The sequence below is a fragment of the Erythrolamprus reginae genome, chromosome 4 (genome assembly GCF_031021105.1).
Source record: "Erythrolamprus reginae isolate rEryReg1 chromosome 4, rEryReg1.hap1, whole genome shotgun sequence".
Taxonomy (NCBI): domain Eukaryota; kingdom Metazoa; phylum Chordata; class Lepidosauria; order Squamata; family Dipsadidae; genus Erythrolamprus; species Erythrolamprus reginae.
The window spans coordinates 123,376,160-123,391,030 of NC_091953.1; the positions used below are offsets into that span (position 1 = coordinate 123,376,160).

General features: G+C 41.8%; 1 long non-coding RNA gene across 1 annotated transcript in view; it reads right to left on the reverse strand.

Annotated features, from left to right (window-relative positions):
- LOC139167395 (uncharacterized) overlaps nucleotides 1-14,871 on the reverse strand; it is a 48,392-nt gene that overhangs the window by 16,881 nt on the left and 16,640 nt on the right. Inside the window, exons 2-3 of the long non-coding RNA XR_011559123.1 lie at nucleotides 8,724-8,765; nucleotides 8,152-8,281 (exon numbers count right to left, since the gene is read on the reverse strand). This is a non-coding gene — a long non-coding RNA (uncharacterized lncRNA). The remainder of the gene's footprint in view (nucleotides 1-8,151; nucleotides 8,282-8,723; nucleotides 8,766-14,871) is intronic.

Here is a 14,871-nt window from a genome sequence, read left to right on the forward strand (position 1 = left end):
ACTGTATGATTGTTTTTTATAAGGGGTTTTTAATTTTTTTTTTTTTTAAAGGATTTGTAGATGTATTGCTTGTTGTGAGCCGCTCCGAGCCCTCGGAGAGGGGCGGCATACAAATCTAATTAATAGTAATAATAATAATAATGATTATTATTATTATTATTATTATTATTATTATTATTATTATTATTATTATTATTATCGGGAGAGGTCAACAGTGGATAATCTAAGGGTAAAGTTTGAGGGGTTGTCCTTTTTCTTCTTTCTCTCTTCTTCTTCTTCCTTTCTTTCTCCTCCCCCTCCCCCTTCTTGTTCTTCCTCCTCCTCCTCCTCCTTCTTCCACTTTCTCCCTCCTCCTCCCTTCTTCTTCCTCCTCCCTCCTCCTCCTCCTCCCTCTCCTCCTTCTTCTATCTCTTCCCACCCCGCCTCCCCCGCCTCCTTCTTCCTCCTCCCTCCTCTTTCTTCCTCCTTTCTCCTCCTCCTCCTCCACCTTCTTCTCTTTGCTCAAGCAGCCCTAACTGCAGAGAAAGCACAGAATAACAGCAGCACTTGATATTGTATCTGTGGCTTGGAAGAGTGGAGGGGGGTTGAGGGGGAGAGTGGAGAGAGAGAGAGAGACCCAAACTTCCTGTGAACATAGATGACTTGCTGAGCGGCCTGTCCATCATAGAGGCAGCTTTGTCCAGCAGTCACTTCCCATTTGAATTTGACTGAGTGAGGAGCCCGGAGTTATTTGTAAAGAACAACAAGGCTTTTTATAATTTCGGGAGGGAAAGTGGTCGGTTGGGGGTGGGTGGGGAAGGAGGGTGCTAATGACTGACCTTGAATAAGGGGACAATCTGGTTTACCCAAGGCAGGAAGATGTCCAACTGGTAAGCCAAATGAGAAGTTGGAAGGACTGGGGAGGGGGGAGGGGGGAGGACAAAAAGGATGTTGAGAGCAGTGGGGGGGTTGCATTGAACCGGAGGTCACTGCTGTTATGTGAATTAGCCCTTGTTTTTTTCTTAATTTTACTTTTTTAAAAAAACGAGTGGGGGAGACCAATGCAAAGAATAACCCAAATTCTTCCACGTTGCACTTCATACTAACTCTTTGGGGATGTTAGATCCAAAACAAAAGGGATCACACAGTATCCTTGCCTTCTCTCCTAGTTTAAGGGAGGGAAAAAATAATAATAATAATAATAATAATAATAATAATAATAATAATAATAATGTGATACCTCTACCTAAGAACGCCTCCACATACATACTTTTCTAGATAAGAACCGGGTGTTCAAGATTTTTTTACCTATGCTCAAGAACCTTTTTCCATTTACAAACCCCAGCCTCCGAAACTGTAAGTGGAAAAGGCAGGGAGAAGCCTCCATGGGGCCTCTCTAGGAATCTCCTGGGAGGAAATAGGGCCTCCACCTTCCCTGTGGTTTCCCCAGTCGCACTCATTTGTTTTTACATTGATTCCTAAGGGAAAAATTGCTGCTTCTTACAAACTTTTCTACTTAAGAACCTGGTCACGGAATGAATTAAGTTTGTAAGTAGAGGTACCACTGTAGTAGTAGTAGTAGTAGTAGTAGTAGTAGTAGTAGTAGTAGTAATAATAATAATAATAATAATAATAATAATAATAATAATAATAATAATATGTTTTGGGGGCCGCCATAGAGAAGGCTCTTCCCCTGGGCCCTGCCAGATGACGTTGTCCAGCTGACGGGGCCCGGAGAGGGCCAACTCTGTCGGACCTAACCGGTCACTGGGATTCATGCAGCAGAAGGCGGTCCCGTAAGTAATCTGGTCCGAGTCCAGGGTCATTAATATTGAAAATGAACCTGCATAACAGAGGTATTACATTTTCAACTTGCTAATGCCCTTGTGAATTTTTTTTTATCATTTTGAAGGTGACTTGCAGAACTTCATAGAAGAGGAAAGCTCAGCTTACGAAATCTTACTGAGAAGTAAAATATACTGCTCAAAAGAAAATAAAGGGAGCACTCAAAGAACACATCCTAGATCTGAATGAATGAAATATTCTCATTGAATACTTTGTTCTGTACAAAGTTGAATGTGAAATTGATTGTCAATCCGTGTTGCTTGCTAAGTGGACAGTATGATTTCATAGAAGTTTGATTTACTTGGAGTTATATTGTGTTGTTTAAGTGTTCCCTTTATTTTTTTTCAGCAGTGTATATAGGAAGGCCTGGGTTTATTTATTTTATTTATTTATTTTATTTTTGTGAATGAACGTTCGAGGCTGGCTTAAAAGCTTCTAAGCCTTTTTTTTAAAAAAACGTCTGATTTAACTGGTCGGTGGGGAAAGCATGGAAGATTTCCTGTGTGGGAAATCTGGTTGACAGTTGTCCCATTGTCCCATTGAAGACTTCTCCAACATAAAGCAAAGTCAGTTCTTCAAACTGTCGAGGCAGAGAAGAGGAATGGGATGGAATGGAATAGAATATTAGAATAGAATAGAATAGAATAGAATATAGTAGAGTAGAACAGAACAGAATAGAATAGAATAGAATAGAATAGAATAGAATAGAATAGATGTTGTTTAAGTGTTCCTTTTATTTTTGAGCAGTGTATAAGAAAGGGCTTTCGAGTCATTTGTAGCTTTCAAGTCATTTGTATACCCAATTGGCAGATTCATGACCCACTGTGGTAGCTACATTGCGTGTTTTAATGTTCTGGGGTTGTTTTTATGAATTTTTAGCTTAAAATTGTAATTGGATTGGTGGGTATTGGATTTGTTATTATGTATTGTTTTTATCTTGTTGTGAGCCGCCCCGGGTTTCCGGAGAGGGGCGGCATATAAATCCAATAAATCTAATCTAATCTAATCTAGATTCCTCATACTGTTTACTTGGATTTACTTGGAGTTATATTGTATTGTTTAAGTGTCCCCTTTAAATTGCTGCAGATAAATCGTGCCGCAGATAAATTCAACCTGGGCAGCTTCCTTTCCTCCCTTAGGTGTTACTTATTTTAGTTCCTCTTATCCTGACAAGCACTTAGATGCTCATTCTGTTTGTACTAACGTATCACCAGTGATGGGCTTCTACGGGAATGATCAGGAATGCAGTTCCGGTAGCAAAATTTGGAGTTCCACTCCAGAGCACCCAATTTGCACTGAAAGATGTTGAAACAAAATGTATAAGCCACGCCCACAGTGTGGTAGTAAAAAATTTGGTAGCCCATCACTGCTTATCACTGACTGAAACCATCATGGTATTGCCATGGTTTTTTTTAAAAAGTTTTTTGTGTTTATAAATTATTATTATTATTATTATTATTATTATTATTATTATTATTATTATTATTATTATTTATTAGATTTGTATGCCGCCCCTCTCCGCAGACTCGGGGCAGCTCACAGCAGTGACAAAAACAATATACATTGACAAATCTAATAATTCAAAATCTAAAATAACACTTGTACATTTAAAAATCTAAAAGCAAAGAACCCCAATATAAAAAACATGCATACAGTCATATCATGCACTAAAACTACATAGGCAGGGGGAGATGTCTCAGTTCCCCCACGCTTGACGACAGAGGTGGGTTTTAAGGAGTTTACGAAAGGCAAGGAGGGTAGGGGCAGTTCTAATCTCTGGAGGGAGCTGATTCCAGAGGGTCAGGGCTGCCACAGAGAAGGCTCTTCTTTAGTCGACGGGACCCGGAGAAGACCAACTCTGTGGGACCTGACCAGCCAACTTCCCAAGAGATAAGCTTGACGACAGCGGTGGGTTTTAAGGAGTTTACGAAAGGCAAGGAGGGTAGGGGCAGTTCTAATCTCTGGAGGGAGCTGATTCCAGAGGGTCAGGGCCGCCACAGAGAAGGCTCTTCTTTAGTCAACGGGACCCGGAGAAGACCAACTCTGTGGGACCTGACCGGTCAACTTCCCAGGAGATAAGCTCGAGATCCAGACCTGAACACCGTATTAGAGCTGAGCTAGGGCAACAGCTCAGATGCCAGCACATATGTTCTAAATTTGATCCTGTTTTTGACCATTCAGTTGATTATTGCAATACTAGATTTGAGAAACCATAAGTCACCTCAAATGTTCTGGGAAGTGACTGGATGGAAAACTAGGTTTAGGGGCCCAAGAAACATAGTCACCATGGTCAAAGTCTACTTTAGCTAGGAATCCTGGCAGCCCGAGTCCAAATTTGTAAAAGTCTTGTCCCCATGCTGATATGATCAGAATTGCCACCAACGTCGCATAGCCTATATGTTTCTTCCACAATAGTCCCAGCATTGCAGTGGGAGTTTATAATATTCTAAGCTCTCCAGAGTCGCCTCCTAGCAAGATAGACAGCAAACACATGTAATAAATAATGATAATTGACCTCACCAATAGAGCGGAAAAGACTGTCCTGAAGATTACTGAATACCTCTGCAAGGGACTTTCCAGTAAGAACCCTCTGCAGGAAAATGTCCTTAGGCAAGGATAATTACAGGTTTTTAGCTCAACACAATATTGATCTGGGAGAAACTAAATATCTCAAGTGGTCCACTCATCCATACTCCGGAAGATCAATGGTAGATGCTGAAGATAAATGTTATATTGTAACCTCCGCTTTTTTTTAAAGAAACATCTAAAGTGAATACTAAGATTTGTTTGTTTATTTATTTATTTATTTTGTCCAATACACAATGAGGGTTTTAGTGGGTATATATCTATATACACATAGTAAAATACATGATGAAGGTTATAGAGGAGATACTCATAGTAAAATATATCTAAGAAATAATAGAAAAGAAGATATAGTAATAGAACATATCAATGAAAGAATAGAAGAAGAGATATAGGAATAGAAGAAAGGTATAGGAGATATAGGAGAGCAATAGGACAGGGGACGGAAGGCACTCTAGTGCACTTGTACTCGCCCCTTACTGACCTCTTAGGAATCTGGATAGGTCAACCGTAGATAATCTAAGGGTAAAGTGTTGGGGGTTTGGGGATGACACTATGGAGTCCGGTAATGAGTTCCACGCTTCGACAACTCGGTTACTGAAGTCATATTTTTTTACAGTTAAGTTTGGAGCGGTTAATGTTAAGTTTAAATCTGTTGTGTGCTCTTGTGTTGTTGTGGTTGAAGCTGAAGTAGTCGCCGCCAGGCAGGACGTTGCAGCATATGATCTTGTGGGCAATACTTAGATCTTGTTTAAGGCGTCTTAGTTCTAGGCTATCTAGGCCCAGGATTGAAAGTCTAGTCTCGTAGGGTATTCTGTTTCGAGTGGAGGAGTGAAGGGCTCTTCTGGTGATGTATCTTTGGACATTTTCAAGGGTGTTGATGTCTGAGATGTGATATGGGTTCCAAACAGTTTACAGCTCAGAAATATATAATTTGCAAAACACAGTCATCCGCCTGGACTCCTAGGCTCTATCCTGCCTGCTAACCTCCATTCTCCTTTTTGGGTGAACGCTAATGTTGATCTGTGCTCTTTCTTTTAATTTTCCTTCCGGCCAGTCTAAGCTTTAGGGAAATTACAGCAAAGAGCTAAACCTCTTGGTAACCAGAGCCAGAATTTAGAAAAAAAAAAAAAAGCATCTGGCAGATCTATAGGAAAGCCATCATTGAGCCAAGCTTACTTAAGCTAGGCTGTATCGCTATCTAAAACAGAGCTGAGGTGGGTGGGAAACTAGCTGCGGAGATGCCAGAAGGTAACCGCATTGCTGAACGAAGAGACAAAAATCTCTACAACTGCATGGCCTGGAAGCATTTATAGCCGAGATGAACAATCTTTTGAAGAAATTTTAGGAGCATGCCAGGAGCCACAGTCAGCAAACAAGTGGGACTAGGACAGAAATTTGGCAGGCCTGGAGGGAAATGGTAATTTTGGAAAATTACATCTATTCTTAATCTCCTAAATATCAAGAGAAAGAATTACCCCTTAAAATATTCCACATGTTACAGCTGTTAAAATTGCACGGCCAATTTTAGATGGCAAACCCCACCATCATTAGAAAGGGGGGAAGGGTTATGCAAGGACTTTGAAAAGTCCTCATACAGCTCTTAAGCTAAGTTAACATTGGAAGGTCTCCCTAACTCTTGGATCGAGTAGGACAGTGATTTTCAACCTTTTTTGAGCCGCGGCACATTTTTTACATTTACGAAACCCTGGGGCACATTGAGCGGGGGGAGGGTGGGGGCTAAAAAAAGTTTGGACAAAAAAATTCTCTCTCTCTCTCTTCCTCCCTTTCGCTCTATTTCTCTCTCCCTCCCTCTTTCTCTCCCTTCCTTCTTTCTCCATCCCTCTTTCTTTCTCTTCCTTCCTTCCTCTCTTTTTTGCTCTCTTTCTCTCTCCTTCCCTACCTCCCTCTATGTCTTTCTCTCTCTCTCTCCTTCCCTCCCTCTCTTTCTCTCTCTCTATTGCTTTCTTTCTCTCTTGCTTTCTTTCTCTCTCTGAGCTTCGCGGCACACTTGACCATGTCTCACGGCACACTAGTGTGCCACGGCACACTGGTTGAAAAACACTGGAGTAGGAGATCCTATATCAGTGATGGCGAATCCACTGCACAGGTGGCACATGGAGCCATATCTGCTGGCATGTGAGCCATTGCCTTAGCTCAGCTCCAATGTGCATGTGTGTGCTGGCCAGCTGACTTTTGGCTTGCACAGAGGCTCTGGGAGGGTTTTTTGGCTTCCAGAGAGCCTCCACGAGGATGATGGAAGGCATTTTTACCCTCCCCCGGCTCCAGGGAAGCCTTTGGAGCCTGGGGAGGGCGAAACATGAGCCTACTGGTGTTCTGTCGGGCTCTCTGGTAGAATCCTCCCAAAAATTCACAGGTACAAATTGCAGACACGCACACGTTTGAAAATTCAAAACAATGTTCTTTATAATGAAAATTCACATAAACCAAGCCCTCTTTTGGTATAGCAAAGAGCACTCGTCTCCAAACAAACTGTTAATTTGTACAAGTCCCTTATCAATTCTGTGATACTTAGCTTGCAGCTGTGAGGCAATTCACAGTCCTTCTTCTTTCACAAAGTGGAACACACTTTGCTCTGCTTTAGTTTCAAAGCGGGGGAAAATCAGCACACAAAAGGTCAAAGTCAGTAAAGCAGTCACGAAACACAAGGATCAGATAATCCTCCACAATGGCCAAACCCACCGGCTGCTATTTATAGCAGCCTCACTAATTACCACAGCCCCACCCAACCACAGGTGGCCTCATTTTCTTTGATAATAGTCTCTCAGTTGTTGTTGCCTATGCATCGCTCTCCGCATGCGTGGCTGTATCATTAACTCTTTTTCTGAATCCAAGGAGGAGCTAGATAATTGATCTCCTTCTGAGCTGTCTGCCACACTCTCCTCCTCCCTGTCACTCATGTGACCGGGGTGGTGGTCATGTGACTGGCTTAAAGGTGGCCAACTCCCATAGAAGCCGAAGCAGGGGATTCCGCGTCCTGACCCTCTTCTTCGTCAGGTGCTCCTGCTACCCAGTGTTGTGGTTAGCTCTGGCCCAGCTCCTGCCCCAAGGAATGTGCAGGTGGATGTGGGGGAAACATCCACATGCTGCAAGCCTGTTTTGCTCCCGATGGAATCTGCCGACGAAGCCTCCTCTGACCAAGGAAGCGTGAGTGACAGGGAAGAGGGGAGTTTGGCAGACAGCCCAGGAGGAGATCAATCATCTGTATCATCCGTGGATTCTGAACAAGAATTAATGACACATCCACGCATGCGTAGAGTGATGCATAGGAGACAACAACTGAAGGATTATTACAAGAGAAAATGAGGCCACCTGTGGTTGGGTGGGGCTGCTGTAATTAGTGCTACAGATAAAAGTGCAACCTGGTGTTTTAGCCTCATGGCAGTTTATCTGATTCATTGTTTCATCAAGATCGTGGTTTTTGTGCTGTTCAAGATTGTGTGTGGACTCTCTGGACTTTAGAATTGGACAGTTATTGGGTGAACAATTGGATTGCATTTAACCTGTGCCTTATGTGTACCAGAAAATCCCTTTGACATTGTGCTGTTTCTGTTTTTCTGTTTATAAAAACTTTTGGGTTTTCCTTTTATCCTGTGGTGTGTGTCTTCCTGAACTAATTACCCTGTAATTACGGGCGGTTGAAACACGCCGGGGTTCATTGGCGGCGCAACAGGCGCTCTGTGGATGTTCCCGTCTGGCAGCAGTGGGGAGGAGTGCACCTACCAGGTCCAAGCATCATGGGAAGCTGCTCTGCCTGCCAACAGGCCAAGGCAAAATGCTGGTAGCCACCATGGTCATGTACAATTTCTATCGGTGGTTCCCCAGCAGCAAGATCCTCTTCCTGGCCCCTTCCCTGAGAGCGAGAGAGAAAGAGTAAGAGAGAGAGAGAGATTGGAGGGTTGGAGAAGAGACGGAGTGGTTCCAGAGCTTTTTCAGTCATGTGCCATCGCCGCCCCAATCAACGGTGTCCCGCTTTACCAAAATTACAATCTGCTGTGAGCCGCCCCGAGTCTGCGGAGAGGGGCGGCATACAAATCTGATTAAACTTAAACTTAAACTTAAACTGGTCACCTTAGCCAAGACTCCAAATGGCGAATTTAAAGCCACATAGCTGTTTCCTAAAACAACACAGTGGATTGCAGCCCAGATGAACTCCCAAGGCCACTCAGACCTGGCTGCTAATAGAGATAATAAAGCCCCTTCCTTCCCTTAGGTGTATTATTATCCTCCTTTCAGTTCGTTATTGCTCTTTCAAATGCTAAGCATAAAAAAGAAAATGTCAAGGAAAGGTTTACCTTTCAAAGGAAATGCCAGCATTAACGATTGCCTCCCACTCACTAAAAAAGAAGAAGAAGAAGTGGTCTTGGATCAATATCATTGCATTAAGCCAGGAGACGAGACACTAAATGCTCAAGGGACACACTAGGAAAGCCATCAGCAGTTTTCTCTTTGCCCTGAATGAGCACTTTCAGGAAACCCATCCTGCAAAGGAAATAACTAGCTATTTGTACTTCTCTGAAGGAGGAGAAATAAAACAGACGGACGGGAACACTGCCTTTCTTCTCCTTGGCTGCTCCTACAGATGAAATATATTTAAATTTCAGAAGGCAAGAGTATCCGCTGCAGCCCTATGAAGTAGCCTGGCTTTAACAGAGTAGGGAGGAACTGAAGTCTTGCTGCACCAAATGAATGGATAACGGAGCGGTTAGGCCCCTTCGAGGTCGTCTAGACAGTGGAAGATTGCTGCCAGTTCAGACTGGCTCTTTAGAACTGGTAGCAGAAATTTACCACCACTTGCCAAAATGGCAGTGATGACCAGCAGTCCACACTCCTGAACTGGTTTTTGCCAAAAATAAATCCTCTGCACATGCACTAAGGCCAAAAAATCTTCTGCACATGCGGAAAGGCCAAAAAAAACCCTCTGCACATGGGCAAAGGCAAGAAACCTCTCTGCACATGTGCAAAGGCAAAACAAATCCTCTGCACATGCGCAAAGGCAAAAAACACCTCTGCACATGTGCAAAGGCCAAAAAACCCCTCTGCACATGCGCAAAGGCAAAAAAAATCATCTGCACATGCGCAAAGGCAAAAAACACCTCTGCACATGCGCAAAGGCCAAAAAACCCCTCTGCACATGCGCAAAGGCAAAAAAAATTCATCTGCACATGCGCAAAGGCCAAGAAACCACCTCTGCACATGTGCAAAGGCCAAAAAACCCCTCTGCATATGCACAAAGGCAAAAAAAATATTATCCACATGTGCAAAGGCTTCTGCACAAACGCAGAAGGTCATTTCCAGGTATTTTGCATGATGTGATGGGGGACAAACCACGCCCTTCCATCGCAATGCGAACCAATAGGGAAGGTAAGTGCTACCCAGCCCTGCTTCTAGTCCAACTAGTTCAGCTCAAGCAGGAGTCTGTATATGATTCAAGATCATATCACACAAAGATCAAGAATCATGCAAAGATCAAGAATCAAAATCACGTGAAGTGTTAATATTTATTTATTATTTGTTTTATTTATTAGATTTGTATGTCGCCCCTCTCCGTAGACTTGGGGCGGCTCACAGCAATAATAAAGACAATGTAAAAACAAATCTAATAATTTAAAAAACACTAAAAACCCTATTATTAAAAGCAAACATACACACAAACATACCATGTATAAACTGTATAGGCCAGGGGGAGATTTATTTATTTATTTATTAGATTTGTATGCCGCCCCTCTCCGAAGACTCGGGGCGGCTAACGACAATGAAGAAAACAATGTAACAAATCCAATATTAAAAAGCAATCTTAAAAAACCCCAATTTAAGAGACCAATCATACAAACAAGCATACCATGTATAAATTCTATAAGCCGAGGAGAAGGGGGGGAAATTTCAATTCCCCCATGCCTGACAGCATAGGTGGGTTTTAAGAAGTTTATGAAAGGCAAGGAGGGTGGGGGCAGTTCTAATTTCCGAGTGGAGCTGGTTTCAGAGGGTCGGGGCCATCACAGAGAAGGCTCTTCCCCTGGGTCCCGCCAAACAACATTGTTTAGTCGACGGGACCCGGAGTAGGCCAACTCTGTGGGACCTAACCGGTCACTGGGATTCGTGCGGCAGAAGGCGGTCTCGGAGATATTCTGGTCCGATGCCATGAAGGGTTTTATAGGTCATAACCAACACTTTGAATTGTGACTGTAAACCGATCGGCAACCAATGCAGACTGCGGAGTGTTGGTATAACATTGGCATATCTGGGGAAGCCCATGATTGCTCTCGCAACTGCATTCTGCACGATCTGAAGTTTCCGAACACTTTTCAAAGGTAGCCCCATATCACTTTATAAGGCCTTGGTAAGGCCACACTTGGAAGACTGCATCCAGTATTGGTCGTCACGATGCAAAAAGGATGTTGAGACTCTAGAAAGAGTACAGAGAAGATCAACAAAGATGATTAGGGGACTGGAGACTAAAATATATGTGGAATGGTTGCAGGAATTGGGCATGGCTATTTTAATGAAAAGAAGGACCAGGGGAGACATGATGGCAGTGTTCCAATATCTCAGGGGTTGCCACAAAGAAGAGGGAGTCAAGCTATTCTCCAAAGCACCTGAGGGCAGGACAAGAAGCAATGGGTGGAAACTAAACAAGGAGAGAAGTAACTTAGAACTAAGGAGGCATTTCCTGACAGTGAGAACAACTAGTTGAACAGCTTGCCTGCAGACGTTGTGAATGCTCCAACACTGGAAGTTTTTAAGAAGATGTTGGATAACCATCTGTCTGAAATAGTATAGATAGGGTTTCCTGCCTAAGCAGGACTAGAAGACCTCCAAGGTCCCTTCCAACTTTGTTGTTGTTGTTGTTGTTGTTGTTGTTGTTGTTGTTATAATATTATTATTATTATTATTATTATTATTATTATTATTATTATTATTATTATTATTATTATTCCAACCAAGTGGCTATCCAACCTCTTCTTAGGAACTTGCAATAATGGGACACCTATAATGTATGAAAAAAAGTCATTTCACTGGTTAATTGTTCTCACCGTCAAGAAAATTCTAGGTTGGATCTCTCCTTGATTAGTTTCTGTCAAAAAAAAATCAAATCAAATCAAGTTTATTTCAATCAAAGTCAAAGAGACCAGAACAAATAAAAACACTCAAGGAATATCCACTTAAAAATTCTAGAATAAAATGATAAATAACAGATAAAGATCTACGAGCCCTCATGGCACAGTGGTTAGAGTGCAGTACTGCAGGCTACTTCAGCTGACTACTAGGTGCAGTTCATCAGTTCAATTCTCACCAGGCTCAAGATTGACTCAGCCTTCCATCTTTCCGAGGTGGGTAAAATGAGGACCCAGATTGTTGGGAGCACTAGGCTGACTCTGTAAACTGCTTAAAGGGGACTGTGAAGCCGTATATAATTCTAAGCACTAAGTCTAAGCACTATAGCTATTGCTTTACTTAAAATCACAATTTGGTCAGTTACATATGGTCTAGCTATAGTATAATATCAATCCTTAAATTGTGATGGCTCATAGCCATTAAATACTAAAATGCAAAAGAGTAGTAACGCAGAAGGTTTTGCTACATTAGTTGTGTAAAATAGCTATGGCAGGATTAATCATGTGTTTAACCTATCCTCTTCGGAGAGGGGCGGCATACAAATCTAATAAATTATTATTATTATTATTATTATTATTATTATTATTATTATTATTATTATTATTATTCCATCCATTGCTTCTTTGTCCTGCCTCCTTCTTTATATACTTTCACTAGATTGGAATAGAAAAGAATAATTAGAACTGCAGAAAAAACAATTGCTACCAGCCTGCATTCCATTGAAGACCTGTATGCAGCACGAGTCAAAAAGAGGGTTGTGAAAATATGTACTGACCCCTCACATCCTGGACACAAATTGTTTCAACTCCTACTCTCCAAACGACTCTATAAAGCACTGCACACCAAGACAATTAGGCAATTAGGAAATTAGACAATTAGGCATGAGAACAGGTTGTTTTTCTCAAACGCCATCACTCTGCTAAACTAATAATTCCCTCAACACTGTCAAACTATTTACTAAGTCTGCACTACTATTAATGTTCTCATCGTTCCCATCACCCATCTCGTCCCACTAATGACTGTAACTTTGCTGCTTGTATCCTTACAATTTATATTGATTGGTTCCTAATATTATTTGCTTGCTTATTTGTACCCAGATTATTGCTTATTTGTACCCGGACTATCACTAAGTGTTGTACCTTATGATTCTTGACAAACTTATCTTTTCTTTTATGTACTGTGAGATCATATGCCCAAAACAAATTCCTTGGGTGTCCAATCACACTTGGCCAATAAAATTCTATTCTATTCTGTTTTGTTCTGTTCCGTTCTATTCCATTCTATTCTAATTCTACTCTACTCTATTCTACATTATTCTATTCCGTTCTGTTCTGTTCTATTCTATTCTATTCTACTCTACTCTACACTATTCTATTCCATTCTATTCTAATTCTACTCTATTCTACTCTACTCTATTCTACACTATTCTATTCCATTCTATTTTAATTCTACTCTATTCCACATTATTCTATTCTATTCCATTCTAGTCTAATTCTACTCTATTCTACTCTAATCTATTCTGCACTATTCTATTCCATTCTATTCTAATTCTACTCTATTCTACACTATTCTATTCCATTCTATTTTAATTCTACACTACTCTACTCTACTCTATTCCACATTATTCTATTCTATTGTATTCCATTCTAGTCTAATTCTACTCTATTCTATTCTACTCTACTCTACTCTATTCTACACTATTCTATTCCATTCTAGTCTAATTCTACTCTACACTACTCTATTCTATTCTACATTATTCTATTCTATTCTATTCTATTCTCTTTGACCCTGGAGCCTTTTTGTGCCATTTCCAGTCCTCCCATCCCCCATGGCACTGCCAATGTCCTCATGCCGTGCTTTAGACCCTCTTGTCCTGTTCTTTTCTGTGCTGCGAGAGTCCAGCCAGCAGCATAGCACAGAGGAGAACAAAGATAGCCATAGACAGCACAACACATTTTTATCCTGGCTCCTCTTTCCATTGCCACTGCAAAAGCCTGGGCTTTACTAAGGCTTCCGAAAGAATCGCTCCGTTGTCCATTCAGTTCGGAGCCCAACTCATCACCAAACAGAGTCAAAATGATTGGAACAGCACGAAAGGGCTTTGTAAATGAATGGCACTGAGCAATAATTCTGGATACCTCTATAGAAAGATTTATACATGTCATTAAGTGACCACTGGAACTTACAGGGGCACTCCAAAAAATGATGTATGTTTTTCACATTTGATGTCTGTCCATCATGTTCGAAGAGAACCTTAACATCTAATATGAAGGTGAACAGTGTGGTCCTAAAGAAGGCTGCTCAGTCAGACAGGTAGATGCTGAATTCCGCTGTTGCTTTGATCAGCAAGACGACCATTAGACCTGAGTCACTTATTTATTTATTTTATTTATTTATTGGATTTGTATGCCGCCCCTCTCCGCAGACTCAGGGCGGCTAACAACAATGATAAAAACAGCATGTAGAAATCCAATTAATAAAACAACTAAAAACCCTTATAATAAAACCAAACATACACACAAACATACCATGCATAACTTGTAATGGCCTAGGGGGAAGGAATATCTTAACTCCCCCATGCCTGGTGGCATAAATGAGTCTTGAGTGGTTTACAAAAGACAGGGAGGGTGAGGGCAGTTCTGATCTCCGGTGGGAGTTGGTTCCAGAGGGCCGGGGCCACCACAGAGAAGGCTCTTCCACTTGTGTTCAGGTCTGCAGCTACAGCTCCCAGTGTCCCTACACCTGCTGCTTCATCACTCACCCACCGCCACAGGACTTTTCACAGGAATTGGAGAGGATGTCAAAACTTGCACATGAATAGGATTAAAGTGATGGAGAGATGAGCATAATCAGATTCCATCTTGCTCCAAGAATAGGACACAGGTGTATAAGTGTATAAAATCATGCATGGGATAGAAAAGGTGGATAGAGAAAAATTATTTTCTCTATCACACAATACTAGGATGAGGGGGCACTCCCTAAAGCTCATAGGTAAAAAAGTGAGGACAAATCAAGGGAAATATTTCTTCACCCAGAGGGCCGTTGGTTTATGGAATTCACTTCCAGAAGAGGTCGTGACAGCTGTCAGCCTTGATAGCTTCAAGGCAGGATTAGACAGATTCATGGAGGCCAAGTGTATCGGTGGTTATTGAAATGGATGTCCAAGTGCCACTTCTATGTTGGTTGAGGCAGGCTGGATTCCCTTGGGCATCATTTGTTGGGGGTCAAGTTAAAGGGAGTGTTTTGCCTTCTCTTTCTGCTCAAGTTCCCCATGTACAATTGGTGGGCCACTGTGTGACACAGAATGCTGGACTCGAAGGGCTTTGG